At 42.3% G+C, this 27,936-nt stretch overlaps 1 protein-coding gene across 4 annotated transcripts in view; it reads right to left on the bottom strand.

Moving 5' to 3' along the window:
* Positions 1-27,936, bottom strand: part of MID1 (midline 1) — a 776,611-nt gene that overhangs the window by 240,571 nt on the left and 508,104 nt on the right. The window contains exon 1 of one of the 4 annotated variants that reach the window (XM_068269893.1): positions 17,511-17,600. The exons of the other annotated variants lie outside the window; for them this stretch is intronic. The gene's annotated coding sequence lies outside the window, so the exon portion shown is untranslated. Of the gene's footprint in view, positions 1-17,510; positions 17,601-27,936 lie in introns of those variants that run through there. 4 annotated transcript variants of the gene reach the window in all.

The following is a 27,936-nucleotide window of genomic DNA, read 5'->3' as shown; positions in this document are numbered from 1 at the left end:
TGAAGGCATGACTGGAGGCGTGGTGAAGGCATGACTGGAGGCGTGGTGAAGGCATGACTGGAGGCGTGGTGAAGGCATGACTGGAGGCGTGGTGAAGGCATGACTGGAGGCGTGGTGAAGGCATGACTGGAGGCGTGGTGAAGGCATGACTGGAGGCGTGGTGAAGGCATGACTGGAGGCGTGGTGAAGGCATGACTGGAGGCGTGGTGAAGGCATGACTGGAGGCGTGGTGAAGGCAAGACTGGAGGCGTGGTGAAGGCAAGACTGGAGGCGTGGTGAAGGCAAGACTGGAGGCGTGGTGAAGGCAAGACTGGAGGCGTGGTGAAGGCAAGACTGGAGGCGTGGTGAAAGCAAGACTGGAGGCGTGGTGAAGGCATGGTGGGGCTTTATCTTTTTCCCAAATATGTATTGAACTAATAATGTGTTGTCCCTCTTCCTGGTCTCAGAAAGCTGGGAGGTACAGAGACATATTTTACATCTAGTAACCAGGACACTGTAACCAGGGAAGCAAACATTTTGCCAAAGCATAATAAGGGAGGAAAATACATTCCTCAATATATGTGACATTTAGCGTCAGGACGGCACAAATGGTTAAACAATGGCACAGCCCCTTGGAGTGAGATTGCTTTGTATGTTCCTGACTGCTCCAAATTCTATTTCTGCATCACGTTTGGTTCAGTGAAAGGGGAGCTCAGGCCTATACAAGCGTGTACAATGAGGACAGAGAGGAAATCCTATGAAGTGAATGAATATGAAACAGAAAAGTCTGGATCAGATGCTACAGCACAATGCCCTTTTCATCAAAGGGGTGACATTTCTGAGGAAAGAGCTGGCACTGCCAGCCAGAGTAAAGGCAGCACCATATCATCACAGCTAGGGAAATTATTTTTCCTGTGTTACATTGTAAATTTCCTGCTCGGAGAATGGTTGGTGGGTCACAGACTCGTTCATGCAGGGAAGGTAGGTCACAACACATGGCTGGAGAAACTCACTGTGGGAGTAAAAAGCCTCCAGCCCAGCCAGTAGTATTCATTTATAATTAGAACAGCAATGCTGAACTAAAGTCTCCAGGAACCAGAACAGATTTTGGAAATGGGGGTGCCTGTGAGTGTATATGAACAACACTGAAATTACCGCTCTGCAGCCATCTACAAAGTAATAACGCATTATTCTAATGAACACCTACAATTTCACCTGAATATACTGTATATAGATTTTTAAACTTAATAGGGACCTATCACAAAAAAGTATGCTTTGCATAAATCAGTGGGGCGCTCTTCAACACGATCAACTTGTGTTACTAACATTCTAATTTATATGATCCAGCAGGAAAATAAGACACTGTTCTCAAGCTTCCTCATCTGACCTACAGCCTTGGGAAATGATCACATGGTCTCTGGCTACCAAAAGCATTGAGGGCGTTTCACATCATTAGACAATGAAAACACAACTCAGAGGGAGAGATTTCTTAGTTTTCATGTACAGCAAGCAGTGAAGCATTTTATGGAAGGAATTTATGATAACAAAACAGCTGGATTCATGAATATCCCCTTGTGGTGTCAGAATGAGAAATCCGCCATCCATGTCTTACAGGTGTTTTAATGTGGCACTAAACTTCCCAAATTACGCTGCTGACTAGATAGTCAGACTGGAGCAAACTTTAAAAGGAACAAATAATTTGATGGCGTGCATGAAAAAAGGGCCCGGACGGAAAACGAAATGGCGCCAGTGTGAAATCTGATAACAATAAACATTTCTGTCAAACTTGGTTAACGATAAATACCGTTAAAACAGACGGGAAATAGTAAAATATATTAATGTTAAAAAATCGTTACGTTAAAACAACTGTTCTTTATTGGTTTGGATGAGATTTCAGGAATGACCATTATAAAGACACCCATGTGGTTATCTGATGAAAGGAAGGGAAGACAAGCAGAGGACATTCTACTGTGAGCTGCAGGAGGAACTACAATAGTCAGCACTGTATTATTCAATTTGCAGATCACAAAACACTGAGAGGTCCAGCAGCAGGAGAAAGATCCAACAGACTGCAAATCAATAAAAAAATCAAATTGTTGATGTAATTTTAAAAGCGGACTTGAACTTCTTCCTGACCGAAGCAGTACGAATCTACGTCCAGCAGGTGGTGCTGTGGCTCTGACTGGACGTAGAGTCTACTGCTTCCGCACTACTGCCGATCTGCACCCGCTGCACTTCGCTCACTCTGCTGTCTCTATGACGGCAGAGCTCTGTGAGTAGGTCAGAAGCCGCTTTCATTGGCTCCTGACTGTGTGATCACTGTAAGCCAATCACATTGGATCACATTAATAGACAGCGTCAGGAGCCAATGAAAGTGGCTCCGTCCTGACCGACTGACAGCGCTCTGCCGTCAGAGACGGCAGAGAGAGGAGCCTGCGGCGATGGGACAATGTCGTAACCGGCAAGAGCGGCGTGTATGTGCGGCGACTCGTCGGGAGGGCGGCATTTTACGGTACCAGCAGTCTCTGGTCCTTAAGGGGGCAGAGACTGCTGGTATGGAAATGGTTAAAGAGAAACTTTACCAAGAGATAGTAGCAGGGGATTACACGCATTGCGCTCTGATCTCGTGCCATCTGTGTTGCTGATCCCATTCACTACAGGGAAAGGGTCAGCGTTGCATTTTGCAGAAAGTGTGTGCAGTGTGGTCTACGCACTTCTGATGTTGCCAAAATGTGCATTGCAATGTGTATGGTGTAAATGAGGCCTTAAGGTCCATATCCACGATGCATTTGTTTTGTAACATGTGCAAAACTATGTTTAACAATGGGTTACTACCCGAGGTGATCGTTCGTAATGACTGACCGTCATGTCAAATCACTGGACGAGCAATCATTACAATAGTGTAAATGATCATTCATTTTAGCAGACACAAACGGCACTTGCAGATTTGGCTAGATGGATTGCCGGCGGAGATCCCCGATCCATCTTGCTGTGGGTACTTTGCTTTACTCTGAACCTCAGACAGTGCCGTCTATGCACTTCTATGTTCTAATGCAGGCATGGGAAAACTTGGCCCTCCAGCTGTTAAGGAACTACACGTCCCACAATGCATTTGCCTTTATGAGTCATGATTGTGGCTGTAAAACTCCTGCAATGCATTGTGGGACTTGTAGTTCCTTAACAGCTGGAGGGCCAAGTTTGCCCGTGCCTATTCTAATGTCTAAATGTGCATGGCAACATGTATAATATGAAGGAGGCCCAACTCTCCCTCAGTAAATCAGAATATTGCAACAGTCCCGGGATCACCTTTTACTCTCTATTTAAACATCCATTACTTTCAAGCATCTAAACCAAGTCTTCTTGGGTTTTAAAGCAAAGCATTTTCCCTGAGCGATAATCACATTTACAACCACACTTGCTTATTCTTCCAAATGAAGTCTGATGTTTGGAAGCAGAACAACATCCCCCGTGGGTTCCATTTTCTGTCTGTGGTTAAGAATGCGAGTCTTACAAGAACCTCCATTTGTTTAAGTAACGATCATCACACACCCTTCTCCAAGTGGAATGACCTGAAAATCCACATTTCCCAAATAAAAAAACCAAGAGCTTCATCCTTTTGCTAAGGTTGTTACAGTAGCTAAGAACTTTCTTCAGGTTTAAATTTTGAAAATGTTGATGATCTAGACCACTTGTTTAAACTGTTCACACCCCACTAAGCCGACATTTTGCCTGGTTTCAGTTCACCCTGATAGTTTCTATTGTGCTTGAGTGGCGAGACAGTAATCTTTCACAGACTGCACAGTGTATTTAGTCAATGTTAAGCAGTTAACAAAAGCATGTCTTTTTCATGACTCACAAATCAAAGTTCCAGAAAAGAAATTGAGAATGCAAAGTATAAGTTTGAAACCGGGATTACTGAAATGATAAAAAGTGCTGTAATAACAACAGTACCGCACAGGGGCGGGCAGGGACCTTTTGGACTTGGTAGAAAACACAACCCAGAGGCCCTTTCACATCAGCCCCAGCCCAAATGCATGTATTTCTTGCCCCAGCCCAGATAAACATCTTTCTTGTGTGCAAATGTATCATAGACAAGGAGTTCAGTGCATTCCAATAACCTCCACAGTCAGCAAATATTAATCCAACTGAGCCCCTTTGGGATGTGGTTGAATAGGAGATTTGCATCATCAATGTGCAGCTGATAAACTGCAGCAACTGCATGACGCTACTATGTCAATGTTAGGCTTGGTGGTGTATTCTCCACAGTCAGCATGCAACGCATGAGCTGACGTGAAGGAGGTACACACACTAGCACAAGGAAACAGGCTATCCCTAGTATAGTGGAGGGGAGGACTGACTCCAATAGGAGATTGTGGCGCACAGAGCCGGTGCAGATCCGACAGCCACAAACAATACTTTCGCGATAACGTCTCAGCGCAAGGTAGCGCTGAGCGCATAAACCAGAACTGAGGAGATCAGGACAGGTAGACAGAATGAACGCTTGCTAGCTAGCCGCTACTTAGTGACAGCAAGCGTCCACAACAAGACAGACTGGAATGAGGCAGCCAATGCGTTGCAGCGATGGCGTGCCTCACAAAGACAGGACAGGATAGTCAGGAAATAGCAGGATCAAGATAGATGAACGTAACACAGACAATTATACAATAAGTATGTTTTCCTAGCGTATTACAATTACAGCTATCAATGAAACTATTTGTAACGTCTGACTAACATATGTATATATCGGCAATGAACCGATATATGACATAAGCAGGAACACTGACTAGGACTGGAGCAATACAGGGAACAAGACTCAGAAGGATTCGCTATCTCTTCGCAGAGATGAACGCAATCCAAAAACGGTAACAGAACAGGATTCAGAAGGATTCGTTATCTCTTCGCAGAGATGAACGCAATCCACAAACAGAACCAGGAGCAGGATAACTAACTCAGCACGGGTGATCACGATACGCGCAAACTACCAAAACGTGCTGGAAAGCTGACTAACTGAACACAGGATATAAACAGTTCGTGTACGTATACATCAGCGACACTGATGTATCAACGTAACACAAATACAAGGAAAATAACAAACGTGCTGGTATGCATATATATTGGCAATGAACCAATATATGATGCAAGACCAGCAAAGTATCTTTAGAATAAGAAACACTATCTGGGGCTGAAGCAACAGCAAGACAGGCTTAAACTGAAGCGATGATAACCCGAGGAGTCCTGCAGGAAGCAGATCTTTATACTGAGGTCATCCAATGGAAGCAGATATGCAGATTCCCACACAGGTGAATGATAATCAGTCACAAGCTGACAGCAGGGAAAGGCAGACAAAGCTATGCAGCTTGCATGGAAAGAGATCAGAACTGCCTGAGCTGCAGCACTACTACTGCCAGCAGTACCTGCTGCAGCAGCGATCATGACAGTCAATTTGGACCAAAATCTCTGAAAAATGTCAAAAGGGCAGGTCTGAAGGCAAAAAGGGGTCCAGCTCAGCACTAGCAAGATGTACCTAATAAAGTGGTCAGAGATACAAAGTTGTGTTCGAGTACAAAATATACAGTACTGCTTTCTATCATATGTTTTGTCATTAAATGTTTCAGTATTTTAAAAACTGTTATAAGTTGTTAAAACCCCTTTAAAAGCACATAGAAAACAATAAAAAAAAAGTTTATATTAAATGCTAAAATCTAGGAGTCTGAAAGTAAATAATTTCTTCACATTTCACTAGGTTTAACACAGGACTTGCAAACAAAATTACCCACAAACAATTTCCCAGAATGGAGCCAGTTTATAAGTAGAGGATCGCCTGTATTCAAGCAGCATGTGCACCAGAAAACATAATTTCCAGCGTTTATCTTCAAAAGAAAAAATATTAGCTAGAGTGATCTTGATCACAATAGGCAGTGTTTCTCCATAAAATAAATTAGGCAGCACATTCCCCAAACATATTTAGGCAGGAAGCATTTCATATCAATATAGGCAGGGATTCCTCCAACATAATGAGTTACCCACCCTAAATCACAAAGCCTATGTATGCCTATTGTCTCCCTCCCAAAAAAACAACAAATATAATAAGGCAGTGTACCCCCTTAAATCCACAAACATAATGCCCTTTGGTCCTAACATCAATCACTATGCTGTGCCCCTTACTTCCCACAGTTTTCCCAGGTGCTCTAAAAAGTCCCCCCCCCCCCCCACCTTATAGTGAGACAAGGAACGCAAGACAAGGTGCCATTACAGCACTAATGCTATAGGGTGCGGTCCGTGCATTGGTAATTTGGGGTCCCGCCAACTGCCAGATGCCGTATTACTTCTCCCTCCGAGTTGCTATGACTCATAAGTATAAGAGCAATTAATGCTGCCCAGAATTTGGCGAAGTGCCATGAGCGCCCCCCTTTTGTATTACCTCTGGTGGTCTACCGATCCCACCATCCCCATATGGCTTCCCTGGTGGTCTAGTGATCTCACTGTGGCATCCCTGGTGGTCTAGTGGTCCTCACCATTTAGCTTCCTTTGTGTTCATTCTACTAGTCTATCTTGCTTCCCTGGTTGTCTACTGGTCTCAGTCTCTCTTATGGCTTCCCTGGTGGACTAGTGCCCCCCCCCCCCCCCAACTACTCAATTTTATTCTCTTTCGGTCTAGTGGCCCCTACTTCCTATACAACCCCCCCCCCCCTCCCCATAAGCAAATTAGGGCAAAGCAGTGGGGCTTCCCAGATTAAACTGCTTTATACTCTACACAGCTGTCTCCCTTTGTCATCAGCACCACACCACATTAAGGAAACAGGAAGTGGAGAGCAAGTAGCTTCTGCAGAGAATGGAGGGAGCCCTGTTTGTAAAGGTGCGTACACACGCTCTACATCCAGCAATGACAGGTCCGCCAGACCCTCCCGCTGGGTGGACGTTCAGCCGACAGTAGTGTGTGTGTGTACGCTGAGCGGATCGTTCAGTTATCTGTCCGCCGACAGCGCATACACACGCACTACTGTCGGCTGAACGTCCGCCCACCGGGAGGGTCCAGCGGACCCGCCATTGCTGCCGGTAGTGCGTGTGTACGTACCTTAACTCTGTGAGCCTGTGAAGCCCCACTGCGGCACACTATTTTGCTCATTGTTGAGACTTAGGTGGCGGCCCATAACACAGGGGCAGGAGGTGGACCGGAGGGAAACTACCTTTGCTTTCCAGGTCAGTCTATGCCTGGTACTGCAATTCTACTTACTACATTTTAATAGCTATAGTTCCCTGAAATTGTAAACTCAAAAAAAAAGGCATAAAACTATTAATATTAAACTCCTTACAGCAACCCTGTTTACCACCATGAAGTCACTCTAAAGCTGCCAACAAAGTTCAGATGGTGCTCAGAAGTTTGCTAACAATTCAGCAGAGATGAGAAAAGCAGCTGACTATGTCTAAGAATCAAGATAAATTAGGCAGATTCCTTGACTGCTCATTCGCCAGGCAGTTCCACTCATCCCATCCCATTTCCTGTAACACAGGGGTGCACCAATCAATATGAAATTCAGTAGCCAGCAGAGTGAAAAACTCACAAGTCCTGTTCTTACGACCATATCCAGTACATGCCATGCGCTGATGAAGACCAAAATAGCCTGGAAAAGGTTTCTGCAAGATGGATTGTATGGCTCTCTTTAAAATGAATAAGCTAAAGGCGTGCCATGAATAGAAAGTGGCTCTCTACATAAACCTACTGTCAAAAATATGATGGAATAGTTTACATATTTAAACCATTCTCCTGAAGGGATGCATTATGGGTGTGACTGCTCTACGATTTACAGGTGAAAATTACAAATACCTTCTGTTTTAAAGGGAACCTTAACTGAAAGCCAAAACAAAGCATTTCACTTACCTGGGGCTTCTGCCCCCTGCAGTTGCCCTGTGTCCACGCAGTCCTGTAACGATCCTCCGGTCCCCCGCCTTGGCCAAGTTTTGTTTTCACTGCACTTGTGCAGCCCTGGCTGCAACCGTCCTCTCTCACGCTCATGTGGTCGGACTACTAACTACACAGCATGAGGACTAGAAGTGCGTGTGCTCCTGCCTTTTTTATCTCATTTATCCATATGCCCTTAGAAAAGACAGAACATAGAGAGCCTCAAAATGCCAGCACAGTGCCAATGAGTAGGTATGAGCAAAAGCGCCTCTAGCAGTCTATTGAGGAATTCCTTGAACTTCAGGTGGCTCCACAAATTATCGCCAAAACAACCCTGCAAATTGCATTGTCAACATTGCTGAATTTTAGTTATTAAAAGCAAAGCCCTTATACATGCTATAATAATACTGCTGTATAAGGATCCCTGGAAAATATACCTTTTATTTACCCTTTGCCCATTTCCACAAAGGGTTAAGTTGAAATAAAAATGGAACCATGAACGAAACCAGTGGCAAATGTAACCATGTGCACCACAGGAGCATGTATGCACACGCACACACATTGTAGCACTTGAGCTCATGGCAATGAAGTGGTTGAAAATGGGTCTTGCTATACTTTAGTGCGCAGAGATCTTCAATCAAGACCTCAGAGAATACTGACTGGCGTGGGACATTTCTGAGGATACTGGCGTGGGAACATTAAAAGGTAAGTATTTATGGTTAATTAACAACATTAAATTATTTTGTCATGGTTGCATTTTTACTTCAACTTAACCTTTTGAAGAACTGGGGAAGGACTATATTATACCAGGCCAATTCACTGCAACAGAGAGCTATAATGTGAACCGGAGATGAAAGCCATCTCAGGTTCTAAACTTACCTGGGGCTTACTTAAAGCGGACCCAAACCAAACATTTTTTTTAATTCAAAATATTTAGTTGCACCCCTCTGACACATACAAAGATAAATAAGCACTCCTTCAAGCCTATGAGCATTTCAGTGCATGCTTGTCACCCTCCTCTTTGCATAACTAGGGTTATACAGGTGGCAGCCATTAGCAATTCCTCCTTTGCTGGACACCATCTACTCCAACAGTTTGCTGGATTCAGTCCCGGCAATATGAAAGGAAGGGAGGGGTTCCTCCAATAAATGTAAAATATTTTATATTTGTCATCATGCAGCTGAAAAAATGCTGCTATTTATTATTATAATTTAGAAAATATTGTATTTCTTAAATCTTGTATTTTTAATTTGGGTCCACTTTATGCCCCCTTGAGGCTGCTCAGTCCCTCGCCGTCTCTCTGGGTGGCCGCTGTCCCCCGCAGTACAGCTTGGTAGCCTAACCAAGTCGCACATGCGCGGCTGCTCCCCCGTCGTGATCCCGCTGCCAGAAGCGTCCTGCTCCAATGCAGTAGTACTCCCAGCCGAGCAACTAAGCGCATGTCGGGCCAGGCTTTCGGGCAAAATTGCGGGGAACAGGAGCCACCTGGGGAGACAGCGAGGGACTGAGTGGCATTAAAGAGGCTTAAGCACGACCCAGGTAAGTATGCTACCTGAGATTTCTTTCATCTCAATTACACTTTAAACGTTTTCCTGTGCATCCCTACGAATGAGCTCAAGATGAACCCAAGATGACAACATGAGTTACTAGTGTATGATTGTAAGCTTACAAGAGCAGAGATCTCTCACCCTTTTGAGTCTTGGAATCTGCAATACATTATGATATGCAACGTACCAATGTCGATATTCTGTGTATACCACTGTCTGTATTATTAGGTACCCTATGTTTGTTCCTTACTCTGTACGACGCCAAAGACTATGTTGGCACTTTATAAATCAATAATAATAATAATAATAATAATAATGCTTTGGTGGGATTTGCATCAGATTAATTAAATGAAAAGCAAGCAAAGGTTTGCAGATTATACTGAGTCTTTCAGGAACTGATTGACAGATATATTTGGACCCCTTTGAGTTCATTCAGTGCACTGCCTACTAAACATCATTGTAGAAGTAAGGGCATAACTATATCCCTAGCACATGACAGAGCTTCTAGGGATCAGTAGCAGTACCATCATCAAAATTCATCAAAATGTAATTGGCCCCATGGAGAATATACCTCAGGACCCCATGTGAGCCCCCAGTGCATGTTATACACAGGAGATAACAAAATTAAAGGTCTTGTGATGATTTGTATCATTCCATTCAGGTATACAACCCCTTGTGGAGTACAGAGGGACCAGATGAGACTGTAATAAGGCCAGACCTTCTGTGTCAAGATTCCCATCTTGATATACAAGCACCCATGTACGAATATACTAATATTCTGTTGAAATCTCTTGTTACCCCCATAAATATCAATCATGTGTAACAGAGACCTGGGGCAATGATCTCTGCTGTTTGCACCCCATTAACTATGAAACTGTCAGATTCTAAAATTGTACTATAGAACAGCTTCCCCTCTATAAACCACATGCTAAACCCCACACTGTCCCTCCAGACTTCCCCTGTCCTAAGACAATATACTCAGCCTGGATGATGAGCTGGAAGAAATGTTCAGCTCTTGGGTACCACACACATTCTCCTAGCATCGCTAACATAGAAAAATGGCCAGTCCTGCTGTGAACCACCTAATTGGCAAACACTGCCATACAGGATGAATGCACTGTAACACTAGATCTGCACTGCATGCAGCTGATTATGTTTTAAACTATAACTCACTGTCTTAATTAGTGATTTATAAAGTTTCCCAGCTGTTCAAGTAATCAAGAAAGTCATTCAATGAGGAGGAAAAAAACAAACATTTCCACAGCTGGACCAGTTTCATAAATATTCCCCTTGTATTTTATCTCCCATACATGCTGACATGTGAATAATGTTATACATTAACGATCTGGGAGCTGAGCTGCTGAATTAGCTCTCCAAGGATCTCCCTGTGACCCATCCTTACAGACCTTCTATATATGAGCAGCTTTTCTATACACAGCCAGTGTGTGTGCGCTCACAAACCGCTTTTGTAAACGCAGCTAGCGTTTGCTCACAAACACACATTAGTCATGGAGTATAGAGGAGCAGCTGCAGCTTAGCACTAGCCACAGACCTAAGATGACTATCAGATGTACAGGCACATCCAACTGTCCACAGAGGTATTATGGGTAAATATAATAGACACTAAAGGTGTCCACTCATGATACACTCTAGATTTTCTTACGGTACCAATATAGTAGAAGGGTAAACTGAGTGAATATACTTGAATTGATATTTTAGGTAGTCCCTTATACTAAATAGATGTGGTAAGATTATATCATTAGTAGTCACCTTTAGCTTCAGGGATTCAGAGGAGAGAATGGATGTCACTTGTGAAGTTCCAGTTTAAATGTGGGGGAAAATAGATGTATCCTCTATAATAAAATCCCTGTGTCCGTGCGTTTACGCTACCGTGCATGTGTGGCACGCGGGCGGACGTTGGAGAGCAGGAGGACGGATGAAGGGGGAGAGCAGCATGGGTAAGATTGGGGGGGGGGGGGGGGGGTTGGGTCGCGGCTTAGCCCTAGTGCCCATTTTTTACGGGTGGGCTTATGCCTAGTCATAGTCAAGAAGCCATGTACTGAATGATAGATCACTTGGATAATCTGTTTCAATAATCTGTATTAATCTGTATCAATGGGCGAAAGAACAGCAGGACATTTATCATTGACTGGCCTGTCCGTGCAAATATTGTGCCTCAAAATACAGAGACTGCAATGCCGCTAGCTTTCTGACATACACTGGAACTTGTCACCAGCCTCTGCCAACATTTACACTGACAAAATATATAAATATATATATATATATATATATATATATATATATATATTACATGACTTATCCAGCTGCAGAGTTATGTAAGCATGTATTCTCAGACTAGTTATCTACATTCTAGAACTCTTTGTGTGCTGAATGTGCAATCCACAAAAACGCCAGGTAGACATAGTTGGGTTAAAGGGTTAACTACTCCAGGTTCACAGGAGAAGGTTTCAACAATCTATTTATTATTTTAACCATCTACGGTATATACAGATGCAGATAAGTGGAAGACTGGAAAAAGTGCTCATCTAGCACCATCCAGACTTCCCACTCTATTCCCAGACTTAATATTAGTGGGGAACCTATTCTGACATTAATGGCTGCTAAGAAACAACAATGAATATAATGAGACCATTAACTATGAAAATAAACTTTAAAGCACACATCCTTCCATTATTGAATAATAGAGAGGGAAGCAATAAAAATTGTCCTCTCAGTAGGGGTTATATTACAGCAGAGTAAACAGCACTCCTTATCCCTGACACATACAAAGCATATATATTGGGGGAGAGCAAGCTGGCATTTAACTACCTACCTATTGCAGGAATGACAACTCCTATTATAGGGAACACATTTCTTGTCCTTCTATTTTTAACTTTTCTAGGTGATAGGTGATCCAGATACACCACACAGGAAACAGCTCTGGATTATTAAACATTCTCACTTTTTAACATAAAACGCACCACAATTGGTAACACTTAAGGTGGCCACACACACAATACAATTTTTCAATTCCTTTCAAGAAGTCAAGAATTACAACTATTGTAACGTTTAAGAAATCTGATCAATGTATCCACACACAAAAAAAAAAAAGTTGCTTAAAAAATGCTGAATCAAGAAACGGACAATGTACTTTTCTTTTCATAAAAAATATCAGAAAAATTCCCCACTGCGGCTGTTCTTTTATCGAAAAAAAAGGGGAAATTTGATACTGTCAGTTTGCCCAGACACCTGCCATTTTATCTGGCTCCTCTATCGGCCAAATTAATGTTAAGTTACAAATAAGAAACTTAACATTGCTGCCCATGGCGCCGCCCTTTTCACCAAAGCACCAGAGCCAATTTGAAGCCGTCCAGGTATGCTACAGTGACAGTAGCTCAGCTCTTCATCTGAATGTACCATTATCCGACCTACAATTTACTGGTGAAAAACCATTCAGTTTATAAACATGACAGCTATTAAGACATACATTCTATGACTGACAAACATTAGAATTGCAGCTGAGACAATCAGCTGAATAAATGGTGATATTTTAACTCCTTTGTCACATTTATTGATTAAAAAACAAACAAAAGGAAAAACTGTTAATCAAGATTTTGTCTACAAGCCGAGAAAATAATAAAAAAAAAATCTTCCTGGTATATCGCATGTGTAAGCATCATGTATCCTTTATTATAATGAAAAGGAGAAGTTATGTGTAAAATAAAATACAAATAAACTTAGAAATACATGTTATGTAACAATTCTATTTTGTCAACAGTAAAGGTGTCAGTTTGCTAACTTTACTCTTGCAACCTTGACAGTGAAGTGAGCACCATAAGGTACATCAGCTGTTATGCCTACCTCCAAATCCACCCGTGTACAACTGATGGATGTTAGTGAGAAATTGTATTCATTGTATAAATACCCAGATGGGTACTATAAACCATGCTGGTTCACACTACAGAATTCCAACACGTGTAAACATTTGGCATAAGCGATGTGTGACGTTATCACTAGCTATGAATAGACTGGCTGCGCTAGTTGGGTACATCAGACATATCAGCAGCACCATCAGACTGGTTCCCCAGAGTATAGTAAGGCACAGCTACAGTAGGATACTTTCAATGACACGCCTGGCTACACTCTGCAATTTTGCCATCCACAAGCCTAGCCTAAGCCATGTAACACGGTAACAAGCTATATGTTGTATTCCTTCATCTGCTACCCTGACACCATTATAAAGGAAGGAAAAGGTGGGAGAAATCACACCCGTTGTGGAATTCTTTAAAAGGTCTCGAGCAGATTTATTTTACATTTCCTGTTGGGAATCCCAAACAGGCCACATAATCCCACTGACACTAATAAGAGGTTTCCTTCTAAGTACTGCTTTTGCCAGTGGTTCAATTAACTCTTAATTACTTGGTAGTAGTGTGCCCACTATTCCTTATAAAAGCTAATTATACACTGCACTGGTCTGCTTTCAGCGAGATTAAACTAATTTTACAGTGTAACCTGTACACAACTGTCCTGTTTATTTGGTCAATTTCTTTATTTACATAAGTTGCGTATTTGCTAAATTCAGTTAGGACTCCACTTGCAAGTGCAGGCGAAGCCCTGATGCAATAAACAAATACCGGTAAGTAAGAAATAAAAAATATTTTACTGTCTAAGGGCTGGTTCACACGGGCGTCTGCCCGGCTTTTCGGAGGCGTTGCGTTCGGCGGCATTGTGGCAGTGTCGTGTTCGAGCCTTCAGAGGCTTTCCCTGGCGTTCAGTTGCAGTCAGCGTTTTTCTTCCCCACAGGGGGACATTAGCCGCAGCGGTTAACCGTCCCAGGACGCTACATGTAGCGTCCAGGGTCGTCTCGATTGCCAGGGAAAATCGGGATCTGAACGCCGTGCTCGCGCAAACGCCGGAAAAAGCCCAGTACAAACGCTACCATTCACTTGAATGGGAGCGTTTAATGCAGAGTCCCGAACGCCGGCGGTAAACGTGGGGCAGACGCCTGTGTGAAACAACCCTTACACAGTTTATCCAAACTGATTAATTTCTGACAGAACCTGAAGGGAACCTGAAGTGAGAAGCATATGGAGGGTGTCAGACAAGACAAAACATTTATATTGTGCTTTTCTCCAGGCGGACTCAAAGCGCAAGAGCTGCAGCCACTAGCACGCGCTCTATAGGCAGTAGCAAAGTAATGGTGCCCATACACAGTACAATAAAAACGTTTAATTTTCCCTTTTATTCTACTAAAACAATCTAATCAAATGAAAGTCGAAAAGATTATTTTTGTGGTCAAGAAAGATGAACGAATATCCCTTTTTTTGATAAAAGTCCAATCGGTCATGTTGGAAAAATCTATATATTCGATCTAACTTAATAACTGAACTAAATTATCCAATCGAAAAAAAATGAAACAAATTGTACCATGTATGGGCACCATTAGGGAGTGTTGCCCAAGGTCTCCTCACTGAATAGATGCAAGCTTAATGAACAGGAAGAGCCGAGATTTGAACCTCATTTCTTTCTTTTTAAGCGATACCAGTTGCCTAACAGTACTGCTGATATTCCTGGTCAGTGGTGTCTGAATCACCCATCTAAAACAAGCATGCAGATAATTGTCTCTGATTCTTGTCAGAAACATTTGATCTGCATGCTTGTTTAGGGTCTGTGGCTAAAGTGAATCTGTAAGAAGGTGGGTACTTACCTCGGGAGGAGGAAGACTCTGGATCCTAAAGAGTGACACACACACTCTGCTGAGCAAGTATGGGCAGAAAAAGTACCAGTTCCCATAAATACTGAAGTTTCAGTAAAATGTACACGCTATAGGCTCGCTTTACATCTGTGGTTCTGGATGTGAGCCTGGCTGTCAAGGGGCATAAAAAGATCATTTATCTATTCAGCAGTGATGCACCATGGGAGACCTTTGTTAAAACTGCATTTTTGCAAATACCTTCTGTTTTCAAAAGGCACATTTTTATTTACATAAGTTGGGAATGGATGAGGGCAGATTCACACTAGACAGGAATTGAATTTTAACATCATGCTCAGTATTCAGCACAGCAATGTCATGCATCAAGCGACCGGCAACGCAATCCGTCTAGAAAAAATTGTGCGGAAAGACTTCTCTGCAGTGGACCACAATGGACAAAACAGAATGGACAAATGTGTAACATCCCATAGAAAATAATTGCGGTCTTCAAACTGTGGCCCATATGCAATTCATTTTTTCCTAGAGATAATTTTCATATGCTTGTTAAAATAACTTAAAGGGACTCCGAGCTCTAAAAATAATCAAAATTGGTACTTACCTGGGGCTTTTTGCAGCCCACCGTAGGTCGGGAGATCCCATGGCGGCGTCCTGGCTCCTCTCCCAGTCTCTCCGCACAAATGGCTCCCGGCGACACCGGGCCCTCTCTTCCTGGAAGAGGACGTTAGTCGTCATCACGCCGGATGGCGTGACTGTACTGCGCATGCACGATTAAACTGCGCATGCGCAGTACAGTCACGCCGGCCGGCGTCATGACGCAAGGCATCCGGCGTGATGACGACTGACGTCATCTTCAAGGAAGAAAGGGCCCGGCACTCGGGAGACATTTGTGTGGAGGGTCTGGAAGAGGAGCCTGGACGCCGCTGTGGGGTCTCCCGACCTACGGTGGGCTGCAGAAAGCCCCAAGTACCAATTTCGATTATTTTCAGAGGTCAGGGTCCCATTAAGCATTTTACAATTGAAATAGTACCTAAAAGTTGGTGAAAAATTACTACCAAAATTATTTTGAGTATTTTCTTGCTTGCTGGCGGTTTAAAATGCATTTTATGACAAGGTGTGAAAATGCCACCTAGGAGAAAACTCAGGCCGGTTTTACAACAAAAACCAGCGATCCTCCGATTGCTCCGCAGGGTTAAAAGGAGGCTTTGGATATTACTGCGGAAATGCAGGTTATCTCACTTCTGGCTGCAAGCCGAGCTACAAGTGAGGCTCTAGGCTCTCTAGCGTTCACGTCCTGTGGGCAAAAAACAATTTGCACAGAAATGTATTGAAAAAATATGCTTCCACACTTGCGCACCACAAAACCATTTAAAAAAAACCTACGTCGCCATTACCTTACATGGCTTCCGGTTGCTGCACATTACCACGTTAAAGCGCTGTTGCTTTCACATCAAATGCAGCTCTTCCAGCGAATCACACCATGGGAGGTATGAAATGTCCCATAGGTTTTCACTGCTTAAAGGTCCGCACACACGCCGGACTGGAGGCAATGACGGGTCCGTCGTCACCTCCCGCTGGGTGGGCGTTCCAGCGACAGTCCGGCCTGTGTACAGTCTGTCTGCAGACTGATACGGCTGTTTCTGAGCGATCCGCCCGGCAGATCGCTCAGAAACAGCCTTATCAGTCCGCCGACAGACTGTACACACGCCGGACTGTCGCTGGAACGCCCACCCAGCGGGAGGTGACGACGGACCCGTCATTGCCTCCAGTCCGGCGTGTGTACGGACCTTTATAGTCTTACCCTGCGGTAAGAAAGATCTATATCCAGGCACCTCACCTCAAGTTAGAAATCGTAAATACGTTATTAGGAAGGTGCTAAAGGGAAGGGACAGAAAAATATCAAGAAAAAAAACTGCATTTGCATGTGAGTGTGCAAAGGGATAACTGTTTTTTTTCTGCAGTAAGAAAGGGTATCGCAACACAATGAAAATGTCCCCGTGTGAAAGGGGCCTAAGGAGAAAAAGTGAATCACATATGGGCCTGTGTGTTTTGAGTTTGCTGACCAGTGGCTGTACTATGAGCAAGGCCTGATTCTTACTGTAGAATAAGCAAGCACTCTATTACAGCCTTTAAGGATTTGTGTGTCTAATGAACACCAGATTTGTATATTATTTTTAAAAAGTGATCTCGTAGGGTGTTATAGTTCCTTCAGGAACCGTCAAAAGCCCTTATGTATGCTCGGTTTCTGAAATAAAGAAAAATAAACTGTACTGCAGAACCACCGCAAGACGGAAAGCTCACCAGAGCAATCAAAAACTTTCCAAAACAATCATTTGATGTTATTTCACACATTTCAGGCATATAGATTCCTCACCTCAGGTGTAAATTATTCAGTGACAGACAGCCAGTTATAGCTGGGAAGCTGCAACCTGCTATTAGAAAGCAGTTTTAGGCAGAGACGTTCACAACTGTAACAGCAGAATGGTTAATTGCTCTTCTACACCTAGCCAGGTGCTGCTGTAACACACTTGTGGAGGAGCAATTTGTACGCAGCATTGCACATTTGTACAGAAAAGATAACCAACATCCTGAGATATAAACTTTCACTGTAACTGCAGCGACTTCTCCACCAAGCTTATGCATCTCACATCAAGTCATTTTTAATGCAGTTGGCAGCTCAGAAATAGACATGTGTTCAAAATATTTGACAAATCTGGACCTTCATTTCTTTGCACGCTACATTAGTGTAGTGGCCCATCTGCTGTTAGTCTGCCTTAGTAATGCTTTATGGCTGCAGGACTCCTACCCCGAACAGCACAGTGGCAAAACAGACAGGCATTACTGCCAGGATACAAACACTGACTTGTTCTTCAAATCACATGCAGATGAGTGTAGTTATTCTTCCCTGTCATATGTATGGCTGTATACTACATGCACAATTTAATCCCCCACTCTAAACACACACACACTGAATGCAAAAGGTTTAACACCTCCATTCTGGCAAAACCATTTACAATATACATAGAAAATATTTTTTTTATACTAGGAAAATTATTATTATTACTCTAAAGGTGGCCAAACAACATACAATGTTTTAACATTTCAATTCAAAAATTACACTCAATTGTTCAGATTGATTGTAAAGGTGGCCACACACCATACAATTTTTTTTAAATATCTGTTCAATTCAAGAATTGCAATCAATTTTTCTGACTGGTTGTAACATTTCAAAAATCTGACCAATGTACCACACACAATTTTTCCCCAATCATGATAAAAATGATTTGAAACTGAGAAAATTGCTAGGGTGCATATATTAATAAATTGACAATTAACACACACTATACAATCTTTAGAAAAATTGAAGTAAAATTTCCAGCATTCCAGATAGATAAAAATCGAAATAAAATGGGAAATCCGATCGGATTTTTCAGTTGAATGACAAAAAAAAGAAAAGCTTTAGACTTTTTTTTAGGAGATCCAATCATACTTATCGAATTGCAGTGAAATCGGATTTTATTGTATCGTGTGTGGCCACCTTACCATTTAAAAAAATCTGACCAATGTACCACACATGTGTGTTCAATTACTCCCCAATTATGAAAAAAAAAATTAAGATTAAAAAAAAAAAACACTGGGTCTATACATTAACAAAATTGAGAATCTACCCTACACTATTAAATTTCCATAAAAATTGACCAGAAAAATCTACCACTCCCAATCGACTTATATCGGAAAAAAGGAAAATTCAGTCAGATTTCTTGCTCGACTGAAAAAGAAGAAAGCATTCAATTTTTCGGGACAACTGATCATTTTTATTGAAATTAACGTAAAATTGGATGATTTTATTGTATTGTGTGTGGCCACCTTTAGAGGGTAGGTATACAAACATGGTAAATAAGATGGAAATAATTCCAAGTTGATGTAGATTCTATGCAAATTTATATGCATAAACTGCAGGCGCAGTATGGATCAGTTTGTCTTCGGAAGTACCCAGATATGTGAATACTGCTGAAGCTGCACAGGGAGCCCTAAAGAGGTATTAGACTTTCTGGTAGAATAACTTAAAAGGTATGACAGCGGTGGAATGCAGGGACGGAGGGGTTCAGGAAGGCTTTATCGGATACAGAGCCTCCACTTTACATTGCAAAAAAAGAGTAGCAAGGAGGTACTGAATTATCCACACGCTGGCACCTTTATTCAAAAGCTGGGTACAGACATGGGGATATACAGCTGTGGGGGTGGGAAGGCCTGACAACCATTTCACTTAAAGGACAACTGAAGTGAGAACTATATGGAGGCTGCCATATTTATTTCCTTTTATACAATACCAGTTGCCTGGCAGTCCTGCTGATCTATTAGGATGCAGCAGTGTCTGATAAACACCAGAAACAAGCATGCAGCTAATCTTTCACATCTGACAATGTCAGAAACAGCCGATCTTCTGCATGCTTGTTCAGGGTTTATGGCTAAAAGTATTAGAGGCAGAGGATCAGCAGGACAGCCAGGCAACTGGTATTGCTTAAAAGGAAATAAATATGGCAGCCTCCATATCCCTCTTGCTTCAGTTGCCATTTAACAAGCTTCCTCAGAGGCCAGTGGTACCTTGAGGAAGCTTTTGAAGCAAAACGGCTGTCAGGCCTTCCCACCCCCACCGCTGTATAGCTCCCATGTCTGTACCCAGCTTTTGAGTAAAGGTGCCAGCTTGTGGATGATTCAGTGCCTCCTTGCTCTCTGTTTCACAATTGAATTCTGGTTTCTATGGGCGCAAAGAGATACTTCGAACGTGGAAATCTGACAGACCCCCATCCCTCAATTTCTGGAAGAAAAACGTTATCAAAACTTTACCACTATACCGTTTAACCTATAAGAGCAGGAACTGCCCCCAGCGATACGACAAAATCTGGGCCCCATGGTACAATAACGTAGATGCTCTCCCAACCGGTCCGGATGATTAATCATATTTCTTTTTAATAGCCTCTCACTACAAGAATAACCAGAGATGGGCTTAAGGGTCATGGTCGGACGGGGAGGTGCTGGAGAATCTTCCTCTTTCCTTCTCTTCCCTTTTCTTTCTCTCCTTATCTCCTCCCTTCTATTCTCTCTACCCCCTCTAACTCCTTCTTTCTTCATGCTCTAAGGTCCACAATGTATTGTATTGTGTATTGGTATACTGAATAGTCAAAATATTGATTACGAGGATATTTTATATACAGACACAAATATATACCATGCAATCTTATCCGCACTACTTTGGCATAACTTTATATATAATACTGATGTATATAAGCCCTACATGTATACGTTTAAGCTGACAAGTAAATAGTCGCACATTGTTCTTCAATGTAAGCAACAGTTGTCAACAATACTCCGATTTAGGGTGGATCGAGGTGCTGTTTCTTATCTTTGTACCTTCTTAACTATGTCTATGTATTGTTAAAAGTAAACAAAACAATAAAATTGAATTGTTAAAAAAAAAAAAAAAAATTGAATTCTGGTCTTTTCAGAGTGCACGTCTCATCTGGGTACCAATTCAGCTGAAGCTCCAGACCCTTCTCTAGCAACTAGTGCCGGGCTTTCTCTACTTTAAAGAAAAGCCTTCCCTTTACATAAGAATATCTATTTTTTTTTATTGCCCACTTCAGGTTAACTTTGGGGATTTACAAAAATAGTTATTTACGAAAGAGTTGATTACAGTGTATGTGCAATAAATCCAAATGGTAGTACCGTAAATATTGGATGTTTGAAGTAATCACAGCTTTGCTTTACAGAACGTCTGAGTTCAGCAGCAATGGGGTTCCACACTAATGCCTGAAATAAAATAATGATGTGTGGATATATGTATATAAATCCTACATTTGCTTCTTTTTACACTGATCACAGGTGCCTCATACAATCCCACAAGCCCTGTGTCTAGACTTACTAAAGAATCTCTGCGTTAACTAGCAAGAACTGATAAAACCGGTATATAAAAAAACATTTCCAGCAGAAACCCACTAATATCCATCAGTGACAATGAAATATTATAGGAGGCAAGAGACAAGATCTACACCTGCACTATACATGAAACATATGTACCAGGAAGAGCCAGTCAAGTGAGGAGAAAATGATCCCAATGAGACTGTTTAATGTAACATACAGTGTGCGTGTGTGCAGAGAACAGTCTGTGTGTGAACCATGGTCTGCTGGAGATTGTGTACAGGAACAAATACCAAATCACATATGGGCCTGTTTAAGAGCTATGATAATATGTCAAGTGCAGTGTCCCATGGTAAATTTCACTTTTCATCACTGCAGAGCAGCCTAGGCAATGCAGGATGTTTGCTGAATACTCGGTAGAGACTTTTGTGCCTTTACTGGTTTCTGTGTTTGCTGGCCACATTATACTCATACAGAGGAGCAGATCACTGGCCATCTTTTTAGAAAATAAACCGATAGCGGTTTCCCAATCATTAGCAATAGATCATCCATTAGTTGTTTTATCTCATCAAGGTCTTGTAGATTTCCTACTCCTGCCACATTATACTGATAGGTCGTTTAAACATACACATGGTATGACATGTGCATGACCAAGATTCAGATTTAATATTTTGGCCAGTCACGTAAAGGCTGACTGAAAAGTTGTCCATTGGTAATTTATGAATGGGGTGGTAGATTAATTTTCTTCAATCAACAGTCCTGACTGGTTCCAGACTCACACACACACACACACACCCTCCGGAAACACTGATTGACGATCTGTTTGCCTTTCGGAGTCGGGAAGTTGGACCATGCCTTGTAAGGGTTTTTTGCCTTCCTCTGGAACAGGGGTATGCAAGGGTGTAGGCTTTTTTTAGTATTTATATAGCGCCAACCTCTTCCACAGCGCTGTACAGACTGTAGTGTCTTGTCACGTAACTGTCCCTCAGAAGGGCTCACAAACTAATCCCTACCATAGTGATGTGTCTATATATGACTATGCATGCATAGCGCATATATCGTAGTCTAGGGCGAATTTAGGGGGAAGCCAATGCATTTATCTGTATTTTTTGGGATGTGGGAGGAAACCAGAGTGCCCGGAGGAAACCCACACAGACACGGGGAGAACATACAAACTCCTGGAAGATGTTGCCCTGGCTGGGATTTGAACAGGGAATCCAGCGCTCCTAGGCAAGAGCGCTAACCACTACGCCACCGTGCTGCCCACTGTGCTGTAGGCTAGTGTTGTACCTTATTGTCTTGCTGAACTCGATGGATGTATGTCTTTTGCAACACAGATAACTATGTAACTATGTAACAAAAAAGAAAAAAAAATTGTTACTATGGTTCTTTTTTGGAAGGTTATTGTGGTTACTTTAAATTTCTCAGCAATTGTAGTTATGCAAACTATTTGGTGGTATATACATTTTTTTTTATACAGAATTATTAAAAATGAATATAGGGATAAAGCACCACATTCCCATATTCGAATACAGCGAGCGAGCAGCCTTTCTAATGGCAGATGTAACATATGGAAAGAGCAGGTAAAATATTCAGAGAGGCACAGAGGCATTTCAGGCATGTCCAAGCAAGCATGAAATGTTTTGGCACAGACCCATGAATGGTTCAACCTCACTTGCACTGCCAGTTGCTTGAGACTGAGGAATGCTCTATACTTGTTCTGAACATAAACTAGAAAGTCGATAGGCAGACAAATGGCATTCAGACAAAACAAAACACTTTTCATGGAAAATCTGTGGCCATGCCACAGGTAACATTATATGCAGGGTACAGATTCCAAGTATAAACGTTAGGTGTGTTCATGGGAAAAATATGCAGACAGGAGAAAAAAAAAAAACGGAGAAAGAAAATTAGTACATCTACTGAAAACTGTCTGGAAATAAATAGTTTTTGTTGCCCACAGCAACCACTTTATCTATTGTTCTGACCCTCAACACTATAACTGAAGCTATAAAATAATTAGTGTGTGTGTCCAGTGTATGAAATTCAATCGAACTGCAAGGATCGGGAAGAGGGGGAAAAAAAAAAAGTGCCTATATAAAATTCCCTTTTTCACCCGAGTTTTCTCCTACATGATACTTTAAAAGGCATTTTATTGACAAGTTTGAAACCACCAACAAGCATATACTCAACATATTTTTAATAATACTTTTCACCTACTTTTTACATTGCAAAGAGCTAAAAAAAAAAAAAAAAATTATAAAAATCGAAGAGGAAAAATTATCTCCTAGGAGAAAAGTCAGGTGAAATGTGAATTGCATATGAGCCCAGGAATGTCATTATAGTGTAGCATTTCTGACGATGGGATAACAAGTATAGAAAAGCTACTTACAAAACTGGGTTGCTAAGGGCAACCACAGTATCACAAAGGTGGGAGGAGGCTCCCCAAAATATATTATAAAAAAAATGTAAAAGCAGTTTAAAATAAACATTCTTATTTATCTACAGATGAGGTATAACGATTAGAAAATTGCAAGTTGATTTGACACTAAAAGATGACCCATTTCACTGACCTTCCCTGTTACCTCAGGTTACCTACCTGTAGGTACCATGGACATAACAATGCATTCCACATCCGTGGTACCTACAGACACTATTTTTTTTTTTACATGAGTAAAGGGCTGTGAAACGCGTATGTTATTGTGCAACAAACGTGCAATTCACTTTGTTTTTAAGACTGGTCCTAAGGCCAGGAAATTATGTCACTGTGAAGCCACAAGCGTATGGCTGGCCTGAAAGTGATGTGGATGTGTGGCAGTGGCATAACTGGCTTTCTAAAGCAGTAAGTCCAGCTCAACTATGTCATCCGCCAAGGCTCAACAGCACCTTGCTGGTATGTACTGCTAAGATAGTAAGGCTGTGCACTCTATAGGCTTACTACCAGATAAGGAGGCAGCGAATCACTGTATGATCACTTTAAAGCAAGTTATCATTGACATCCTCTATAGCAGTGGTCCCCAAACTTTTTTGCCCTAAGGACCACTTCAGCATCAGGAAATTTTTCCAGGGACCGGGGTAAAAAAGTCCTGACATCACCATTCCTACCCAACTACCACCATCATTACCCTCAGCAACTTGGAAAAGATGTGTCTGCTGCATAACGCACCAATACAAAGGTACATGTAGAGCGTCAGGAGACAGGTGGTAAAAGAGAGGTGGGTACTGTCTGGGCTTCCCTATCTACTGGCAAGGTCACCTTCAGCCTTTTCCCCTCACCACACTCCATCTTTCTCTCCTACCCACTCGCCCCCTCACTTTACCCTTCCCTAATGCTGGGGATACACGGGTCGACCGGCGGCTCAATTAGCCGCCGGATCGACCACAGCCACGTCCCCGCTCAGTCTGCGCAAAACGATTACCGCTCGCCCCCGCCGGTGCTTCCTTATCAGCGCTCTATTCCCTGCCATTGCCTGCAGGCAGGAATCGAGCGGGCGGGGGTCGAGCGGCTTGATCGGGCCAGCTGAATATTATCAGCTGGTCGGATCAGCTGGTCGATACACGGTACAGAAACGTACCGTGTATCCCCAGCAGAAGTCTTCCATTATTCCTGCACCAGCTGCTCTCCTCCGTGCAGACTCTGTGACTGGTAAGAGACCATAGCGTCACAGTCATCCTCACTGCTGCCACCCAGTGTCCACACAGACAGAAAGCATACTGCAATACAAATTACAGACACCAGGTGGCAGCAGTAACAATGGCTGCAGACGGCTCTGCTCTCCTAGTATCCTACTGAGTTCAGTGACTCACTCACTTCTCCCAGCTTCCATGCACAAGGAAGTAAGATGTGCACGGCCCACCTCAGCACATCCTGCAGCCCGGCAGTGGGCCGCAGACCGGAGGTTGGGGAACCCTGCTCTATAGCAGTGTTTCTCAACATTTTATTAGTATGTACCCCTTTTAAAACCTTGTACTCACCAAGTACCCCCTACCATAGTAAACATTATCACAAGTACCCCTTGACAAATATATACTTAATCATAGTACATGATAATTGGTTCTGAACGATTTCCAAGCATTTACTGTCACTTTTAATTAGCTAAAATGCTAATTTAGTGTTGTTTAAATAAGATTTATCATTTTTTAAAACTATAAATTTGTTATTCTTGGTTAAGTATGTCAAGCCTAAGTACCCCCTGGAACCATCAGAAGTACCCCCTGGGGTACGCGTACCACACGTTGAGAACCTAGGCTCTATAGCACTTGTATTTTAGGTTTCCTTCAGACTGGGTGCACACATAGCAGAAACGCTAGCGTAGCTAGCGGGAAACGTGTTTTATGCAGCAATGTTAGTCTATGGGACACAGAAGAAGCTGCGTTTCAGTGCGTTTTTACATATACGTTTCGCAAATGCTGGTAGTGTTGCATATTATGCAGGATGGCTGCCAAAACACACAGAATGAAAGTCTATGATAAAACATATGCATTGCGTTTTGTATGTGTTTTTAATTAAAAACTGAAGATTTTTTATGAGTTTCTGGTTCCATCGTCTTCCTAGTGGCTTGCATAAATAAAAAAAAAACAAAAAACGCAAAACACACCAAAAAGGGGGTAAAAACAACAGAAAATTGCAATTGCACCATCCTAAAACACTACTTTTTCAAGCGATGTCATATGTGAACGCAGCCTTAAAGTCATGGTCACAAATCTACTGCAAAAAGTTTATATCACCTAGAACTTCAGCTGTTGCCCTGTCTTTTTTTTCACTCATTTTATATGAAACAAAAGTCTGATGGGTGCTAGAATTGCTCGACTAACCTCTTGTATATCAGTTACCTTACTCCCAGCAATGCTGAGCAGGTGCACAAAGGTATTAGCAGCATGATGACAAGTTACCTCTAAACTAAAGTGGCAATCACTGGAAGGGGTCATCCTGCAATTGTAAATAGCCTATTAAATTTAAACTAACCAGGGAGGATTCTTGCTGTCTGTAAACTCACACTACGACTTAAGTTTAGAAACTACGATGACACAGCAACAATCTGTGCTAAAGCCCAGACTCATTTCAGCGCACTAAAGGCCACCTTAACACTTGTAAACGCTAGTCGCAATTATGCAGTATTATTTCATGTACATAACGTGTTTGCAATCACCGATAATCATAAATGCACCGTAATCGCTGCAATGAGAGTAATTCCATAGGACCTGTGCAGCAACGCTTTGCTCAGCAAAGCGTGAATCCTGGGCAAAAAGCGCTAAGGCCCTGTTCACATTAAACGGAGAAGGCTGTGCGATCGGTACACACTATGCACTTCTGATGTCGTTCGTGTCTGCCTCCCCACGCGTTGCCACAATACGGATGGCAACGCGTCTAATGTGAACGATGCCTTAGTGTTAATGAGTCCTCACAGATAGGTTTACACTACAGAGGCTTTGGTCAATATGCAATTCAGCTTTTCTCCTAAGTTTTCTCCTTGGTGCTAATTTTTCATCTGCCCTTTAAAATTACTTTACGGGTTAAATGTCGAGAACGTTTTTACTTTTGGGGAGAAGTTAAGGGCTGTTTCACACTGGAGGCGAATCCGCAGCTATTGCTAATGCAAAGTTTCCCTATAGGAGCATTCACACTGCAGCATTACAATCGCAAAAGTGCATGAAGTATTTTGGGAACGATTGTGCTGCGATTTCCATTCCCGAAACCAGAATCACAAACCAGGACAACCAGTTGATCGGGATAAAGCTCTAGAAACACAGATAAAAGTACAGTCATAAAGGTAATTACACAGGAACCATTAGTGTTGCCTGTCAGGATCAAGCTCTATCCAGTGCGTGGCACGAGTTTCACTGAGTGAGGAACGAGTGCTGTACAATTGCTATGGGAAGATGGATGATGGCCTGGCACATGAAGGAGCAGCTTGGGTGGGGTAAGTCGGGGGATAATGCAGTCACCTGAGATGATCCAGCACTCCAGATCTTCAGCCATCTAGACTATTGGTAGTAATTGTCCCAACCGGCCACCTCCGATGAACTTAAGGAGCAGGCACACATCCAATTTTGATTGGCCAATCATTGCCCAATTTTACCACCTCTGTGTAGTATGAGGGTCAACAGACTGAATATTATGAATAGATTGTGTAGGTAAGCTCTCATACGACATGGAAGTGGTAAAATTGGATGTGTGTACCTGGTTTTAGTCTAGCATTTGTGTGTTGTTTAAGGCCACTAGAGTAGAGTGTAAGTGTAATTTACCTCTACTAGCTTGGCCTAATCCTGCACCCAGATAAAGTGGTAGCACAATTGTGTACCAGAGTAGGTGAAAACCAGGTGGCACCACACACACTGATGGCACAACAATATGGTCAGCCAAGAAATTTTCAGCTTTATTGATTACAGGGGAAGAGAACTAACTTGACAGGAGGTAACTGTACTTGTTAGATTTCACACAAAACCACCAAAAACAAATGTTTCCAGCAATGAAAATCAAACGTTTAGTTTTAGACAGACCTCTACTAAATCTCTCTTATCTGTAGTGATGGAATGATAAGGACAACAGTTTCAATATGGATATCCCAGCAAACTACATTTTTTCTCACCAACAGGCACTTCAAAAATATTTAATCTAAACATTTGGAGCGTCCCAAAATTGTACGTTCCTGTCAGTCAAGAGGAAAGGTGCAGAGAGGAGCAGGGCTTCATTCAGCAAAACAGATTAGGTGGGAGGCTGCAGGAAGACTGCTGGAGACAGATTCTGTCAGCATTTCAGCATTAGAAATTCTTCCGAGGAAACACATTTCACAGCTTATAAACATTTTACATGCAACCAAGAGCTCTGGAATTGCAATTAAATCATCCAATTGTTTATCATTACAGCTGATTATTATTTT

The sequence above is a fragment of the Hyperolius riggenbachi genome, chromosome 2 (assembly GCF_040937935.1).
Source record: "Hyperolius riggenbachi isolate aHypRig1 chromosome 2, aHypRig1.pri, whole genome shotgun sequence".
NCBI lineage: Eukaryota > Metazoa > Chordata > Amphibia > Anura > Hyperoliidae > Hyperolius > Hyperolius riggenbachi.
The sequence above is the reverse complement of the archived record's forward strand: the minus strand, read 5'-3'. Positions and strand labels throughout refer to the sequence as shown.